At 40.6% G+C, this 17,420-nt stretch overlaps 1 protein-coding gene across 1 annotated transcript in view; it reads right to left on the bottom strand.

The window, feature by feature from the left end:
- The window catches only part of SNTB1 (syntrophin beta 1), a 206,603-nt gene that overhangs the window by 124,762 nt on the left and 64,421 nt on the right, over positions 1–17,420 (bottom strand). The gene's annotated exons all lie outside the window — the stretch shown is intronic.

Raw genomic sequence — 17,420 nt, 5'->3', positions numbered from 1 at the left:
TGAATTACAGACTGAACTGTCTCGTTGTCCCTCGTCCTGGATACTGAGGCGTCCCTCCATGCTCACGTGCCACAGAATCAGTAGCTGCAGATGTAGTCAGGTATCCTGAACCGGAGAGTTCGGAGTATCTCTGCATGGGAAACTATAAATGCTTTACTTTCTAGTAGGCTCGAATTGTCCCTCCTTTTTCTTTTTTGTTCAACAGATAATGCTTATCTAAGATATATTACCTTTTAGGATAAGGCTACAAGTCATGCAGGATTTGTGACCTGAGCAGCCTCGAGAGGGCTCTGATATATAATGATCAAATATTCATAGTATATAATATGCTGTTATAACAGAAGCAGAACCTGAAAAACAGACTTTTACCATCAAAGCAGTTTATTCTGTTTGGCATATACCCAAATAAAAAATTGTAAGACTCTTTCTTTTTTCTTCCTTTTTAATCCTTGGGTGATGCTCTAACACTTTTTAAATGGGTATTCTGCGTTAAAGAAGTCCATACACATTAAATTATATACTATACTAATTACTTCCAAGAAATAATCCCTTCTAGTTCTACAATCACTTACAAACATTAAGACGTATTTCAGTGAATCATGCCCAGAGTTCATGAAATTGTAGATTTATAAGTGAATTATACTTGGAATGAATTTTCTACCAGAACTGAGAAATACATGACATTATTCAGCAAATAAAGTATATACAACTCTTTATATATATATATATATATATATATATATATATATATATATATATATATATGTAATGTTTTTCATATTATTTTCATATATATAATCTATATCTATATCTATATCTATATCTATATCTATATCTATATCTATATCTATCTATCTCTCTCTCTCTCTCTCTCTCTCTCTCTATATATATATATATATATATATATATATATGTTTTTCAGTTACAGTTGACGTTCAATATTATTTTATCCTAGTTTCAGAGGTAAATCACAGTGGTTAGACATTTATATAATTTACGCAGTGATCCCTTCCCCCATTAGTCAGGTACCCACCTGTCACTATACATAGTTGTTGCAACAATATTGACTATATTCTCTATGCTGTATTTTACATCCCCATGACTATTTTGTAACGACAATTTGCATTTCTTAATTCCTTCACTTTTTTCACCCAGCTCCCCAACCCCCTACCCCCTGGTAACCTTCAGTTTGTTCTCTGTATCTAGTATGAATCTGTTTCTGTTTGTTTTTTCATTTATTTTATTCTTTAGATTCCACATACAAGTGAGATCATATGGTATTTGTCTTTCTCTGACTTATTTCCTTAGCATAATACCCTGTAGGTCCATCCATGTTCTCGCAAATGGTAAGATTTCATTCTTTTTTATGGCTGCGTAATATTCCATTCCATATATGTACCACTTCTTCTTTAACCAGTCATCTATTGAAGGGCACTTGAGTTGCTTCCATATATTGGCTACTGTAAATACTGCTAAAATGAACATACTGGTGCATATATCTTTTCAAATTAATGTTTTGACTTTCTTCAGATAAATACCCAGATATGGAATTCCTGGGTCATAAGGTAGCTCTATTTTTAATTTCCTGAGTAACCTCCAAACCATTTTTCATAGTGTCTGCACCAACTCGCAATGCCACCAACAGTACACACGGTTCCCTTTTTCCACATCCTCACCGATACATGTTGTTTATTGATTTATTGATGATAGCCATCCTGATGGGTGTGAGGTGATATCTCATTGTGGTTTTAATTTGTATTTCTCTGATGACTAGTGACATTGAGCATCTTTTCATATGTCTATTCATCATGTGTGTGTTCTCTTTGGAGAAATGTCGATTCAGGTCCTCTGCTCATTTTGTAATTGGATTGTTTGGGGGTTTTTTTGGTGTTGAGTTGTATGAATTCTTATAAATTTTGGATATTAACCCCTTAGCAGATGTATCTCTGCCCCTCCTACCAGTCTTGATGTGACTTCTTTATATTCTTAGTTATAGGACTTCTGTTCAGCTAGACTTCAGATCGTTCTCCAGGTTGATTGTTCTTTTATTTAGTTGTAATTTGAATGTGGTCATGGGAGGAGGCAAGCAGAGAGTTCATCTACTTCACCATCTTGGATTCTCCTATACAATTCTAAAGTGTTCACCAATGGAGGATTAGGGAAGGAAGCCGAAACATGGAAGTCAGGGAAGGAAGCACTGGAACACTTTATATGTTGGCTTTATATGCATATTTCTCTAATATGATAAATTAATTATATAGCCACTTAGAAACGTACAGTATAGACAAAGATTTCACATTGTAAGACATATTATGACACAGCAAATCTGCTAATATCCCAAGGGCATTTATTCCCCCTTTAACCCAACCTGTGACTAATAGTAGGAAATATTCATTGATAATTGATAGACACTTAAGAACAGTCTACAAATGATGACATGTATGCCTCATCACAACCCATCTTACATAGGAAGAAGCTGAAGCAGACAAGTTGACGTGTCCAACATCACATGCATAGTTGAGTTGCCGAGTGGGAATCGGAACCCGTTTTGTGATTTCAACACTAGCTACTAACATTTACATGCTGTGCAGCTGTGTGCTGGCCCCCTGCTCTTTGCTCTTCCCATCACCCAATGATGTGCTTTCAGAAACCCATCTCTACTCCCAGGAAACATCTGAAGATATATGGAGTAATATAAATGTTATCATTCTTGGAAATTGTTTCAGAGTGGAAAAACCTGGACTTAAGAGTTAGGAGCAACTAGATTGAGGCACCGCTCTCTCCTCCAGCTGCATGATGATGGACAACTCACTTCATCTTCCTAAAGCTCTGCCTCCTCATCTATGTACTTGTGTACCAATAGAAATCATAACTTTTAAAATGTAGTCATACTTTACACTGAGTGAATTACTCACATCTTAAGTGTATCATTCAGTCAGTACGGATGAATGCATGTTAAGACAGAACATTTCCATCTGCCTAGAAATTTCCCTCTTGCTCCTTTTTCAGTCACCCCACCCCATTCTACAGAAAAACAACCTGATTTGCTTATTCTGGAATTTTACATAATGGAATCAAACAATATAGTATTGCTTTTGTGTGTCTCTGGTTTCTTTCACTCAGCATCATATTTGTGAGATTTATTCATGTTGTAGTATATAATAATAGTTAATTCCCAATAATAATAATTTGACATAAGCCTTAAAAGAGATAATATAGCTTATTACCTAGTTAAAGTCTACCAAAAAAAATGGTTATTATTATTATTATTCAAGAGAGGAAACCCAGGAACAGGAGACTGCTAAAGCCAACAGGAGAAATATCTAAATCTATCACAGGTTGGACTATATTTGGAGAATGGGTTTCATTATTAGTATCTCTCATATAACATTCTTTATATGTTTTAAGGACATCAATGCCAGAAACATGTATATTTGGCACATGGGGTGGAATTAAATTGAATGTATCCTTCCAGACCAGAAATTAATTTTTTTTCTTTGCTGTGCAAAGACAATTTTGATGGACTACCTTCCCAGTGTATTTCTGAAACATTCTCTTTTGCCCACCACAAAGATGGAGGCCCACCTACATCAGAATATTACATTTGAGAGACCTGCATATGTAAAGCCATTCATAATGCAAGCCTTTCGCAGGACCCAAAGCTTATGCTGTCAATTCTGGCCTACTATGTAATTCAATTTTTTCCAAAGGAACTGGAGCTTGGCGCTTATAGATACGATACCGATCCTGCCTTTCACAGAAGGAGATTTGGCCACAATAAATCAATCCATACTCTAGAAGGACATAGAATCATTGAAATGCATATCTTAAGTCCCTTCTTTCTGCCCAGAGCCATTCTTCACTAAAAGCACGGTCTTCAAATCTGAACGGGAAGTGGGTACCAGTCCCAAAGAGTTTTGCCAAAAATCAGTCTTAAAGGGTGAGATGTCAATATTAATATAAATTCTAAACCCTCAAGGAAAAACTTCAGAAGACTCTGTTCACTGAACTAACAGATGAGCTTTGGAAGCAACCCCTTGTCATGTGGCAACTAGGGCAAGAGTGATGCCCAAAGGGAAAGATTAATACTCGTATATACAAAGTTTATTAAAATATGAAGTCACATTTAGAATAAGGTATAGAAGAAAATGTCCTCCAAGTTCCTGCAAGCCTGTGGGTATAGTTTCTGCTTCCTGTGGAAACATCTGTTCTTATATTCAACATAAGCCACCTCTGATGTTTATTACATTTGCTGAATGCTGAAAGGATCTGAAATGTTAAGCGTCTTGATCTGTCAGCAGTCTTGGATTTCTGTGAAAAGATGAGCTACATACCGTGTTTCCCCGAAAATAAGACCTAGCCAGACAATCAACTCTAATGCATCTTTTGGAGCAAAAATTAATATGAGACTCAGTCATTATATTACATTATATTATATTATATTATATTATATTATATTATATTATATTATATTATATTATATTATATTATATTATATTATATTATATTATATTATATTATATTATGTTAAAGACCCGGTCTTATGTTATTATAAAATAAGACTAGGTCTTATATTAATTTTTGCTCCAAAAGATGCATTAGAGCTGATAGTCCGGCTAGGTCTTATTTTTGGGAAAACACTGTAATAGCACGAATTGGAAAACTTTCATGTACCTGAAAGACATAAATCCCCATCACAGTTGAATTCCCTTTCAATACACAACCATGGGAGTTGTAAATAATATATCCAACCTTTATCTTATAAATTTCCCTTTTCATTTTCCTCCCTATGCCGATCTCCATTTCTTTTCCATAAGACACACTCAAGGTCATTCAATCTCAACTTCACCTATTCACTTCTCCAAAATAAGCTTAGATTAAATGCATGAAAGTCAAAGCATGTGTTTGGTCTTATTAAGCTCACCATATCCTTATGACAGAAATGGGGAATTTGGTTCGTTATCCTAACTGTTAATGAAGGATAAATTGCTTATATTTAAGTGGAGTTCATATTTTATTTTTATCCAACGCTCAAATTTATTGATTCTCATCAAAAATCGAGGCTGGCAGTTACTTAACAGATCCCAGAAAACAACAACAATTTTGTTTGCATCACGAATTGTACATCTGGGGGAGAAAAGTGGTTTAAAAAAAAAAAAGAAAAAAGACAGACCTGGGTTTTACGATTTAAAGATGTTGCTTTTAAAGGAGTGATAAACAACAGAAGATGCTTAGAAGGTATGGTAAACAAAGAGGGTGGATAGGACTTGATTAAATTTCTATGCAAGATTTCACGGGACGTCATGCGATGAGAAGTTACTTGGCACAGACCAAAGGACCTCATTACCAGAGGCTGAAATGACAGGTAAAAGAGGTGGCGTTCTTCTTTCTTTCTTCTCCTCCTCCCCATTTCATCTTTATTAAGCACTCCTTGTATTCATGATACTGTCCTGCTTGCACAGCAGAGGCGGGGACGTTTTGAGAAACTAATCAGAGTCTGGGCTAATCAAAAAGGCATGTCTCTAACTCATCAACGGACTAGGGTTTCTGGAGAAAACAATGAAGAGAACCAGTTGATATCAATCTGTGATGGTCCCATTTACCTTGGAAAATTCCCTCTGATTTTATCCAGGTGCAATTCCTTAGTCCCAGTAGAACCCTGGGACTCCCCTTTTCAGTGAATCATAATGAATAATTTAAATCATCGTCTCTCCCACTGGACTCTGGGTTCCTTCCGAGGGAAAGAAACAGGTCTTTCATCACTGTTGTTTTGGGGCTGAGCTTATAGTTGTGTCCAATAAATGTTTTTTGAATATATGAATAAATGAATGAATGAATAAAGGAATACATTTTCCTACCTCAAGCATGCCTTCCACAGACTGACTGCGTGAGGATAAAGAATATAATCTGTACAGAATTCCATTATCATTACTGACAATTTTCATTCAGAATGTACTTCAAAGTGTTTTTCGCATATTAGTAACCTTAAATGTTTATGCCTATTGAAACTACTCACATTATGTTATTTTCTTCACACAGTCACACAGAATAAAACTGATTCTTTAGCCAACATCCCAGACAAACTCTTCTATTTTGTGAAGGTCAAAACTTGTACCGTGTTTCCCCGAAAAATAAGACCTAACCGGAAAATAAGCTCTAGCATGATTTTTCAGGATGACATCGCCTGAACATAAGCCCTACTGCGTCTTTTGGAGCAAAACTTAATATAAGACCCAGTCTTATTTTTGGGGAAACACGGTAGTTAATCATCTAGTCCAGCAGCTGACCTTGCAAATATATGTCTTCCTCCCTTTGGGGACGATGCTAGAGGTTATGATATAGGTCTGTTTTTAAACAGTTGATGTTTGTAATTCTGATTGGTAACAAGAACTTTTCACAATCAGAAATGTCCACAGCTATAAGCAGTGAGTTCCCTGTCATTCCAGGTTTCTCACGGAGGCTGGAAGTCCACTGGGTAGCACCTTGGAGAGGACTCAAGCATTACATTTCACTTTAGGTGCCCTTGACCTTCTCTTCAACCTGAAATTCTAAAATTTCATGACTTAGCACTGGAAATAGAAGTTTTTGCTATTCGGACTGGTGCAAAAGTAATTGCGGTTTTTGCAATTATTTTTAACCTTTAAACCGCAATTACTTTTGTACCAACCTAATAGTACTGTGAAGTCGTTTTGGGGCTGCTAAATAATTCACATGAAGGCAAAAGGGCACCAGAACCAAAGCTTTGGTTTCTCTGAACAGCAATTTCCTTACTGATCCCCTCACAGTAGTTGTCACAGAATTCAATACTCTAAGAGCCCAGGGAGCCAATCCCTTTTGCAGAAATTCTTCGGTTTTTCCTAGAAGTGACTCTTTTGTTCATAGTTCAAAGCCCTTTAACTTGTCATTGAAACTTCCCCTGGCTCAACACTCTTCAGGCATCTTTGTAGATCACCTTTTCCCCTATGAAAGGGGGTTCAGCCTTTCTGTGCAAACTCGTCATAGGCCTGTAGGAGGCTGCCCAAGAAAACATTAGGCAGACTGATTAGAAGGCTTCAATTTTGATCCTCAGGCCAGTAAGGACCTCACTGATAATGGAAATGCAGTGTAATGTTCCTTTCAGTTGTGCCTGGATGATATGAAATATCACCTGGTATCCCAGAGTCTGCGATGCAGCCCATTGAACACCACTCAAACCGGCCCGCTCTATATTAAGACTGTTACCCCACTGCATGAGTTGAGAGCTAAGACATTGAGCACTTGCAGGAAAGCAGCCAAGCCAAAGGAATGCTTGGGTGACTCCAATGGCCCAGGGAATGTGACTAAAACTCCTGCTCATCAGGTGATTGTTTTTTCTTCCAACTTTGCCACAATATACTCTCTCTCTCTCTGATTTCAGTTTTACTGATGGAGATTCTCAGCTAGCAAACAAGGTCAGCCTCCAGAGCAGTGACGTTTGCTTTTCTCCAACATGGGGACATCTCCAGCCTTGCGGCAGAGGCCGGGCAGGAATTTACACAGGTGGCTTGTTTTCCAAATGGACCCTTCCCTATGCGCAGATGATAAATGGCCAAGAATGATGTCGAGGGTAGAAGGGAGCCAGGGAGGTTCAAGATGGACTGTCTATTGTGTACTCCAGACACAGAAACAAGGCCAAGGTCAGAAGCTGCTTATTTCATCTCCGCACTTTTAGAGAGAGGATCTTTAGGGCATTTTTAGAGAAAACAAAAATGAAATGGAAAACAGAGCCCTCTTTCCTTAAGTAGGTCAAAGAAGAGAGCACTTTAGTGGTGCCGGAAGAGGCGCTGATGTGTCCACCCATCACTCCTAAGAGGTCCTGCCCTTTGAACCAGCCAAGAGAGGGCATTGTCCAGAATTCCCCTCTTAGAGGGCACTGCTTTGTCCTTTCTCCAGCTACACACCTCCCCTGTGGTTCCCTAGAAACTCCAAATGTTACAAGCATTCAGACAAAAGAGTGTCAACTCTATACAAGAAAGGAAAAAAGAGTACTTTCTCTGCCTTGACCTCTCTGATTCTAGAACTCCTTTGATATCAGGGGATGAGGAGTCCTCCAGGCCAAAAGAATGTGCCCCATTGGAGCCAGGTCCCTGGAATTTCCTGTCTAAGGGCCCCAAACCGGACTCCAGGGCATGTGGCACCTCGTCCTTGTTTGTCTTCCTGAGGGTCACTGAGCCACAGTATGCTCAAGGCTCAAGAAGGGCCAAAGGGACACGTGTTTGCTGGGGCAGGGTGTGGACAGAGCTTGTGTGGGCAGGGGTGTCCACTCATGAGAACCAAAAATGTGTTGTGGTGCCTATGGAGCCAGAGGTGGGCAGAGAAGAGGGAGACGCCTCAGGCCACAACCGCTTCCTCCCCAGGTTTCCCACCAGCTTTCCCTGCACTAGTTTCTGGAGTGGAACTCCAAGGGATTGGAGAATTCTAAACATAACCCAACAAAGGAGGTGGCTGAGTAGATTTTATGTAATGTTTATAAATTTGACTGATAACATTAAAAATCTTAAGACCTATAGTATGGAGACCTCCATTGTCACTCACGCCCAGGGCTTTGAAAATATTAGGAGTGGGCCTGATTTTGACAGACCTGCTACCCACTGACTGCTTCTAGGAAGGAAAATGAAAGAAAGACTAAGCATTATGTGGGAGGTGGGATGTGAGGGTTTGGGGGGCTGGATAGGGGGCACTATAGAGTCTCCAGAACCATTTAAGAAGTTAAGAGAAATTAAAACCACCAGGAAGAAGTAAAAACAGAGCACTTTTTTCCCCCTGTGGTTTCCTATAAACTCTAAATGTTATAAGCACGCAGACAGAAAAAGGGTCAATTCTGTACAAGAAAGGAAGAAACAACACTCTCTTCTGCCTTGGCTTTTGTGATTCTAGGACTCCTCTGATACCAGGAGCAAGAAGATGCAATGAAGGGCGTGGATGACTCTGTGCTGCAAACCCCACCTCTCTCACTAGCTAGGAAGCCGGCAACAGGTAAAAGAAAGACTCGTCCAACAGCAGAGGAGTTGAACCGAGAAGCAACTCATTGACCTGGTAATACAAGTTTTCCACAACTGAGCTCCCAGCAACCATTTCCAACCTTCCCTCACTACACCCCGCACCAGTTCCCTGCTCCAGGCACACTCCTACTTTCTTGGACGCATGGATAAGTGTCTGGGCCAAGTGTCTCTTTGCTTGGCTCAGGTTGGCTTATCCAGATGAAGTTTCTGTCTTCCATCATTGCCCTAGCAGAGAAGTGGAAGAAGATGGTCTCACTGTTGAGCTCACTGTCTTCCTTTGGTTTTTGCCCAAAGCAGAGCCCCAGATAAGACTTGGGTGCAGATGGCTAATTTGGGAAGTGATTCCCAGAAGTACAAACAAGGATGTGGGGGGAGAGAGACAAGGAAGGGAGACAAGCCAGTATGATCTGCTGACAGCTAAACATACTATTCACCCAGATTTCACCTTGCTAACCTCATTCCTCACACCTGGGACGTACCTGACCTTTTGTCTCTCTCTTATTCAGGAATCCAGTTACATGAATAGTGGCCAAGTCTTGCAAAGCCAAAAGCTCTTGTCCTCCTATTTGTAAAATAATTTCACACTATCCACAAATTTCAATAAAAAAGTATACTCTATCAAGATTAGAACACAGCAACACATGTTCTTGTATAATGTCTGGGCTCCCACCACACCACACCTTCTGCCAATAGGTAATGTAGTGACTATATGGGCAAGGGTAAATAAAGGGGCAGGTAGCCAGATAAGGAAAAGCTCGCTAAATAATTGTAATTGCCTCCTGGTGTGCCATGTCCAAGACAGCTCCCGCTACAACAGAAGACTGCGGGGGAAGAAGCCCACATGCCCTTTGGGGTAGCCCGATGCTAAGCAAATTAGACCTTGCCTGGCTAAGCTCTGAAGCTCTCCTCGCCCCCAACCCCCCACTTAGCTCCCGCCTGAAGGTCCAGCATTCTGGTTCTCATGTCTGGCCTGACATGAGCCAGCAAGGACAGGATAGATTTAAGGACCCTCATCACAGCACACAGCCAGTCAGTGTCTAGTCCCTTTGACGCTCTGACGTTGTTCTGACAACTGCGTCTTTTCCTTTCCTATTCCTCAGGTCTGCCTACCATCTCCTGTGCCTATGGGGCAAGTGAAGTCAACTTCCCAAACAACTAGTTGATTCAAGCAGACAGGTCAAATTACTGGCTTTCCCTTTCTGTCTGACTCACTGCAATCACCTCTATCGCAGACTGCATTGTGACAATATGTATTAGAGACACACATATGTGCATCTGTGCTATAAAGAGCATTGACCAGGATTTTTTTTTTTTTTTTTTTTTAACAAACCTAAACATGGAAAATATAGCGAAGCAAATGTCTTCTGTGCAGCAGTGACAAAGAAGTCGTTATTGCTTTGGCAGGCTATTGGACTAATCAGAAAATGACGCTGCTAATCACAGGTTATCACAATGCCACATCAGGAATGGGTGAGAGACTATATATTATTTATTTGGTGAGAAGGAGGGTGACTAATCACTTTACCCTTCCATATAAGCCTCAATCTATCAGTCATCAAGGATTTTCCAAAAGCCTTCTATAAACCGAGCTAAGTTCAGATAGCAGCTTAAGAGACTTGAGTCAGGCATGAGGAAGAATTTTCTGGCCATAATTAGGAGATTTAAATACTTGGGTGTATTCCTGAGGCAGTCTTGGGTAGCCTCCCTGCTTCCTAGCTGTTATTTACTTATTCATTAGGCTTTTGGGGGGTATGTTAATCAGTGATTTCCTCGCTGATTTCCAGACAACCCTAGGTCATGGAATCCCAGGATTCTATAATGCATATTTTCTAAGGGGTCACACAAAACATCGGGTTAAGAGTTCACTTTTTAATGAAAATTTACCTTTTGACTATTTAAAAATGGTCACAGAAAGTGGTGTTCGTGTATTTAAACATGTCTTATATGAAACTTTGACATGTCGAGCACACCAAGGTTTGGAGTGCTGCTACAAGGTTAATTCATTTTTGCACAGACCTTGAAATCAAGCTTCTCCTGCAGGACAAACTCAGCTAATTGCAGCAGCATCTGTTAACTAATGATGACCGCTTACAAATACCTGTACAGGCCGTGATCCTCCCATCACTGCACAAAGAGAACAAGGTGCGGAGGCATACATAAAACCGAAACTGCCATCCTTAACTTCCAGTTATAAAGGGCTGTCTAACTGAAACCGCCTCATTACTCTGATTAGTTGGCGTTTTAATAAGCTAATGAGATAAAGCTGCACTTATGAAATAAATCCAAACAGATATAACCCTGATGCCATTTTTATTTATGCTACTTATTGGTGTTCTATATAGATTTAATTGGGGGGGGGGGAGTAAGCCATGGTTAAAAATAAGTTGGAAACCACTGGTTCAGGTAAAGGTGGGTAGTGACTTCAAAAAGTTCCCTCCAATCTGATTGTTTTATCATGACACTTATTCTGACTACGATATCAGAAATGATATTTTAATATGGAAGAATATTCATGGTGTTATGTTGCTAAATGAACAAAGCAGGTTCTAATGAACTATATACAACACAATAGTTTATATATAGACAGTTGATGCTTGAGCAACATGAGGATTAGGGGTGCTAACTCCCTGAGCAGTTGAAAGCTCTATATGTAACTTTTGACTCCCCCAAAACATAAATATTAATAGCCCACCATTGACCAAGAATATAAACAGTCAATTACCACATATTTTGTAAGTTATATGTATTATATACTGTATTCTTACAATAAAGTAAACTAAAGAAATGTTGAGAAAATCATAAGGAAAATATGTTTACAGTGTTTATTGAAACAAATCTACGTATAAGTGGACCCATACATCTCAATCCGTGTTGTTCAAGGGTCAACTGTGCACACACTACATATTACATATGCTTAGAAAAGACTGAAAGTGTATATAGCAATGTTACGAACTATACAGAAAGCCAATTAAAATTACTTTTAGAAAGCATAGCAAAGAAACCTGACACTTCCTCAGTGTAGAAGGATGGGTATGACTGGCGTTACTTCCAAATACAGAAAGTAAATGTGTGAGATAAGCCTGGGGTTTGCTAAGTCCACTGTGTGTATTCTTTCATTCACTCCTGTTTGACTGCTCTGCAAAGAGGCACATGTACATAAGCAGTGAGGTGGCCATAGAGCTCACTGGTCATGTGCACTGGCTTAGACATATAGGCAACTGGGTCCAAGTCCCAATTCTGTTCCTCAACAACCTTGAGCGTACTTGACCTCTCTCAACCTCAGATTTTCTCATTTACAAAATGAAGATAATATTCCCTAGCCAGGAGGACTATTGTAAAGAAAATTAAATATGCTTAGAGCCTTAGTACCATGCCAACTCATACTGAATGTCCAATAAGTGGCAGCTATTATGACTACAACATGTTTCCTGCCACAAGGTGCTGCCAGTATCATGGGGAAGGCAGCAGACTTATGAACAGATAAATTACACTACAGCTCAGTCATCACTGCTACAGAAGCATGCACAATGTGTTTTGGGAACTCAAAGGAGACATGCTTGATGGAGTTAGCGTGAAACCCTTGCTCATTCATCATGAAGGAAAGAGATTACTTTAGGCTCTGCCAAGATATTCTGGGTTCCTGAAGCTACAAAGGAAACCCATAGAAGATAGCAGAAAAGGCTTTGGAGATCCATCAGACTTTTTGCTGCAGGTTCAGCCTGAGTGCCCCACCAAGGTGCCCTGTTTCAGGGGACACTGAACAACATGTGTATGGTTAATATCACCAGTCAGAGCTCTTAGACACACCCCAATAAGAGTTTACAGGGACAGCTGTGGGACCAGGTCTGCCTGCTTTAATTAGTTCTAGTTGGCGTACATTCCATCACTGCTACTATAAAACATGGACTCCCATCATTTTGTGTTACCTACTGAGCAGAGGTGTGTGTCTCCTGTAATTCTCAGAATAAAGTTCTCTCCCCAAAAAGCTGAAACCCTCAGCCCACACCACCTTCCAGCTTTCAAACTCTGAAAGCTATTTTCAGTAGCAGTTCCCTTCTAGGGAATAGAGAGTAGGAACGAGGGTTGAATAATTTGATGGAGAAGAAGGATGAGATTTTCAAGGTACAGATGCAAATCAGCTCACGATATCTTCTACCATCTCTAACCCAGAGTAAGATTTGAGCTTTGAGGATCTTTTTCTGGGGGGTGGGGGGTGGGGTGGGGTGGCATTTTGCAGTTTTCATGAAATGCAAAGCAGGTAAAGAAGGTAAGGCCCACAAACAAGGGTGATGTCAGCTAGAGAGGAAGAAAAGCAGGGGTGGCAGACTTGCACAGTTGAATTAGTAATAGAGCAGAGAGAAAGGGGTGAGGATAAAGAGAAAAGCCAGGAGACTTAGGGACCACAGAAGCCAGTGGGATGAAAGCATAAGACAAAGAGTGAACAGCAGGAAAGCAGGCTAAGAGGTGGAGACGAAGAGTGGGTGAGGGAAAGGAGTTAGAACAGGAGTCAGCAGCTGCTATGGGGTTCCATGCCTGATTCTTTCAGCCCCTTAGGACTTAAACCGCAGGTGACTTCAGCTCCAGCTGTGGTGGACACAGTTCCCTTAGACATTGAGAGCCTCTTATCTTAAGGCCTCTCAGTTCTGATGCTTCAGAACTTTCTCCAAAGCTGCAGAACCCATTCCACCAAGAGTGGAGGAGTTAATGAGAGTCACGGAAAGGGAGAGGGAGCAGAGCAGGTTGAGGAGTTGGTGGGTAATGGTGCAGCCTCCAAACCTGTTGGGGTGGCGGCAATTACTCTAGGTGCATTCTGAACAATTCCTCAAAGGGTTGCCAGTGAGATGTAGTTCTAGTTGCCCAAAGTGGTTACCAGCTCAATATTCCAATGTTATGCGGGGAATATTGATGGGCTTTCCATTCTTCCCTGTACAAATCTCTCTGCTTTCGTTCTAGCTTCTTGAGATTGCCTCCCAAATAAACTACCTGCACCTACGTCCTTGGTGCACCACCTACCCCAAACTAAAAGAGGATTGAAGGAAAGAAGTAGGTTGTAGCAGCAGCTCCAACAGAGAAAGCACAGACATCATGTCCCTGAAAATGTCCTACAACATACAATATCAATCATAGTAACATAGGGCTGAGAAGAATCTTAAGACACTAATCTGTTTTCTTACCTTAAGATAGCTACCCCATCATCCCAAGCAGGGGAGACTTTCCTAAAAGTTGCAATGTGAAAATGCCTCAATATCATTAACAAAACCTATGAAGTTAATAATTATCATTAACACTGATAATGAATGAGAGCACTGGTATCAAAAGCCTAAAAAAGATGTCATTATTGACATGTTATATATAAATCAATCTGCTAGATGATCACGTGGGAGGTCAGGGTGAGTTCAGTGCTTATTATACTGAATCTACTGCCTCGCTCCCTTCCCACCTCCATAAGGGCTTCTGTTTTCACTATATACAGTATTTAACAGGAACTAAAGCTTTCCCTGCTCATGGGAGCAAGATAAGATATTTTATTCACCCCTCTATAAGAATTCTGTGTTCATTCAGTTTTGAGAATCTATTTTTTAATACACACTTAAAAAAAATCATCAGCTATCACTTAAAAATCTGAATATGATTTTAGCCCTCAGATTCTCTTGTCTAGTTTCCTAGACGTTCTCAGAGACATGGTTGGTCAGTGAGTATAAATTTTATTGGATACGGATTTGATTTGTTGGTCTGTAAAAGAAAAGAATCATATATTTCCACAGCAAAGCTGTTTTCTTGACACAAATCACGCTCTGTGGAATTCAACTCCTCTTTGAACATTGATATCAAATATGGAATTCCCAGAATGATTCAGATGGTGAAATAAATTTATAAATGAATTTCAGATCACATGTAAGACAAAGGTGGAAAATTTGAAAGAGTGTCCTATTTAAATAATCGTTGCAAGGAAAGTCACTCTTCGGCAGAAAGAAAATAGTTTTGTGTATTTTTTTTTCATGGAACATAGGGGGAAAAATATGAATCCTTAGAGGGAAAATTAGAGTTGCTATGTAGACTTATTTGGGACAGCGCCACAGAATGACGAAAGCTATTAAAGATCCACAATGCAGAGAGTGTGTGTAGCTCGTTGTAATCGACAATGAACTTCCAGGAGTGTTTTGAAGAGGTATATCCTGGCGATGTGGAATAGTGGTGGTAATTAGACAGCCATAAAAATCTGAAACTGGCATGCTGATAAGAAGGTGTCCTGGCATTACCAGCATGAATGGTCTAATAGTCGATTTGCCGCACTCCTCTTCAGCTTAAATAATGTTTTCCAGAATTCTCAGTCAACACTTTTCTCCCTTTCTTTTTCCGCACAACACTGCAGGAATTGTATGGAGCCTGCTGTGATCAAGAGATGTAAAGGCAGGAAGGTTCTCCTGAAGAGGGGATTGGGAGACGACGGGAATCGGAGAGATCAGAAAATGTACTGCAATACAAGCCTTTACCTACTGACGTCTACAGTAGAGAATAATGTGGAATCTCTGACACGTGGGGTCACAGTGTGCCTCAACTTAGTGTTTGCATGTGCAACAAATTGAAACGCTGCATAAAACTTCAGGGATGTGAGCCGAGAACTGGGCTCACTGAGGTGGTAAGAAGTTCATTTCTTCTCTGTGATGTCCAAGGGCTGTGTCTGCTGAGTGTGAAACCATCTGATGGAGACGCGTGTGTTAGGAACGGGCACGTTGGTGTCAGCTAGATCAGGGTTCAAGTCCTGTAGTGGCCATTTACCTGAAGCATTGACTGAGAGGAAATGATTTCACTTTTCTGTTCTGTTTTCAGTCTCAAAAATAATAGTAATAACATCGTGGGGTGATCGTGTATGCAAGCTCAATAAGTGTTGGCCTCTGCTTTCAGAGATGAGGAAAACTACTGCCAGGTTTTGTTTTTCACAGTATGTGCACTCATGCAACAAGATTCAGGTGAAGTAGAACCGAAATATTGTAGGAGAGTCATGATATCAGAAGTTTCAACCACGCCTCTGTAAAATCCACTATGTGCTTGCACTGGGCTGGGTGGTTTGCTATAAGGATTCTGTTTACTGGTCACTGGGAGAATAAATGGCTAACAAATTCTGTGTGAGTTTGATTCCAAGCCCTGGGGTCTCTTTGCTATACTTTACAGCGTCCTACTGCAGCACAGAGGAACAGAGATTAGGAGCCAGCTTCCTGGGAAACTCTTTCTGGGATTTACTGTGAGATGGTATGACCACGAAGTAGACGCTTTGTGTTAACCTTTGGCAATTTAATTATGATGTGCCTTGGTGTGGGCCTGTTTGGGTTTATTTTCTTTGGGACTCTCTGTGCTTCCTGGGCTTGAATGTCTATTTCCTTCAACAGGCTAGGGAAGTTCTCCGTCATTATTTCTTCAAATAGGTTTTCAATTCCTTGCTCTCTCTCTTCTTCTAGTACCCCTATAAAGCGAATGTTGGCAAGCCTGATGTTGTCCCAGAAGTCTCTTAATTATCCTATTTTTTTCTTCCTGCTGTTCTGTTTAGGTGTTTTGTGCTACCTTGTCTTCTAAGTCACTGATTTGATCCTCTGCTTCATCTAATCTACTGTTGATTCCCTGGAACATATTTTTCATTTCCATTATTGTATCCTTTATTTCTGACTGCTTCTTTTTTGTTTTCTATCTCCATTTTTATGTTTCCTCTTTGTTGAAGTTCTCCCTGAGATCACTGAGCATCCGTATAACCAGTGTTTGGATCTCTGCATCTGGTAGATTGTTTGTCTCCATTTTGTTTGGTTATTTTCCTGGAGCTCTGTTCTGTTCTTTTATTTGGGATGTGTTTCTTTGTGTCCTCATTTTGGTTGTCTCCCTACGTTTGTTTCTATTTATTAGGTAGGGCTGCTATGTCTTCCAGTCTTAGTACAGTGGCCTTATGTAGCAGGTATCCTGTGGGGCCCAGTGGCACAGCCTCCATGGTCACCTGAGTCAGGTGTTCCAGGTGTATGCCTTGTGTGTGTAGTGTGTGCCTTCCTGTTGTAGTTTGCAGGGCAATGGGAGGGACTGACCCACAGGCTAATTGGTTGTGAGGACCGGCCATGACTTCAGTGGAGGAGCTATTGTGCAGGGGCTGACCCTACAGAGCAGGATGTGCTTTAGCAGGGCTCTGGTGCCTGCCCAGCCTGCCCTTTGGGCGTGTTATTCTAGGAGGCAGCAGGGTGATACTCTGGCTCAGTCCAAAGCTGGCCAACAGGAACACTGGCCCGGGGGCCTCCTGGGAGAGACCCCACTGCAGACCGAGTTCAGTATCAGCCTATGCCCTGCCTGGAACCACCTGGCATGAGCCACAAAGCAATCAGCAAATGGTCGCCACCTGTGCTGGGTTTGGAAGTGCCTTGAGAA

The sequence above is a fragment of the Rhinolophus sinicus genome, chromosome 6 (assembly GCF_057876585.1).
Source record: "Rhinolophus sinicus isolate RSI-liver-muscle chromosome 6, RSI-T2T, whole genome shotgun sequence".
Lineage (NCBI taxonomy): Eukaryota > Metazoa > Chordata > Mammalia > Chiroptera > Rhinolophidae > Rhinolophus > Rhinolophus sinicus.
The sequence above is the reverse complement of the archived record's forward strand: the minus strand, read 5'-3'. Positions and strand labels throughout refer to the sequence as shown.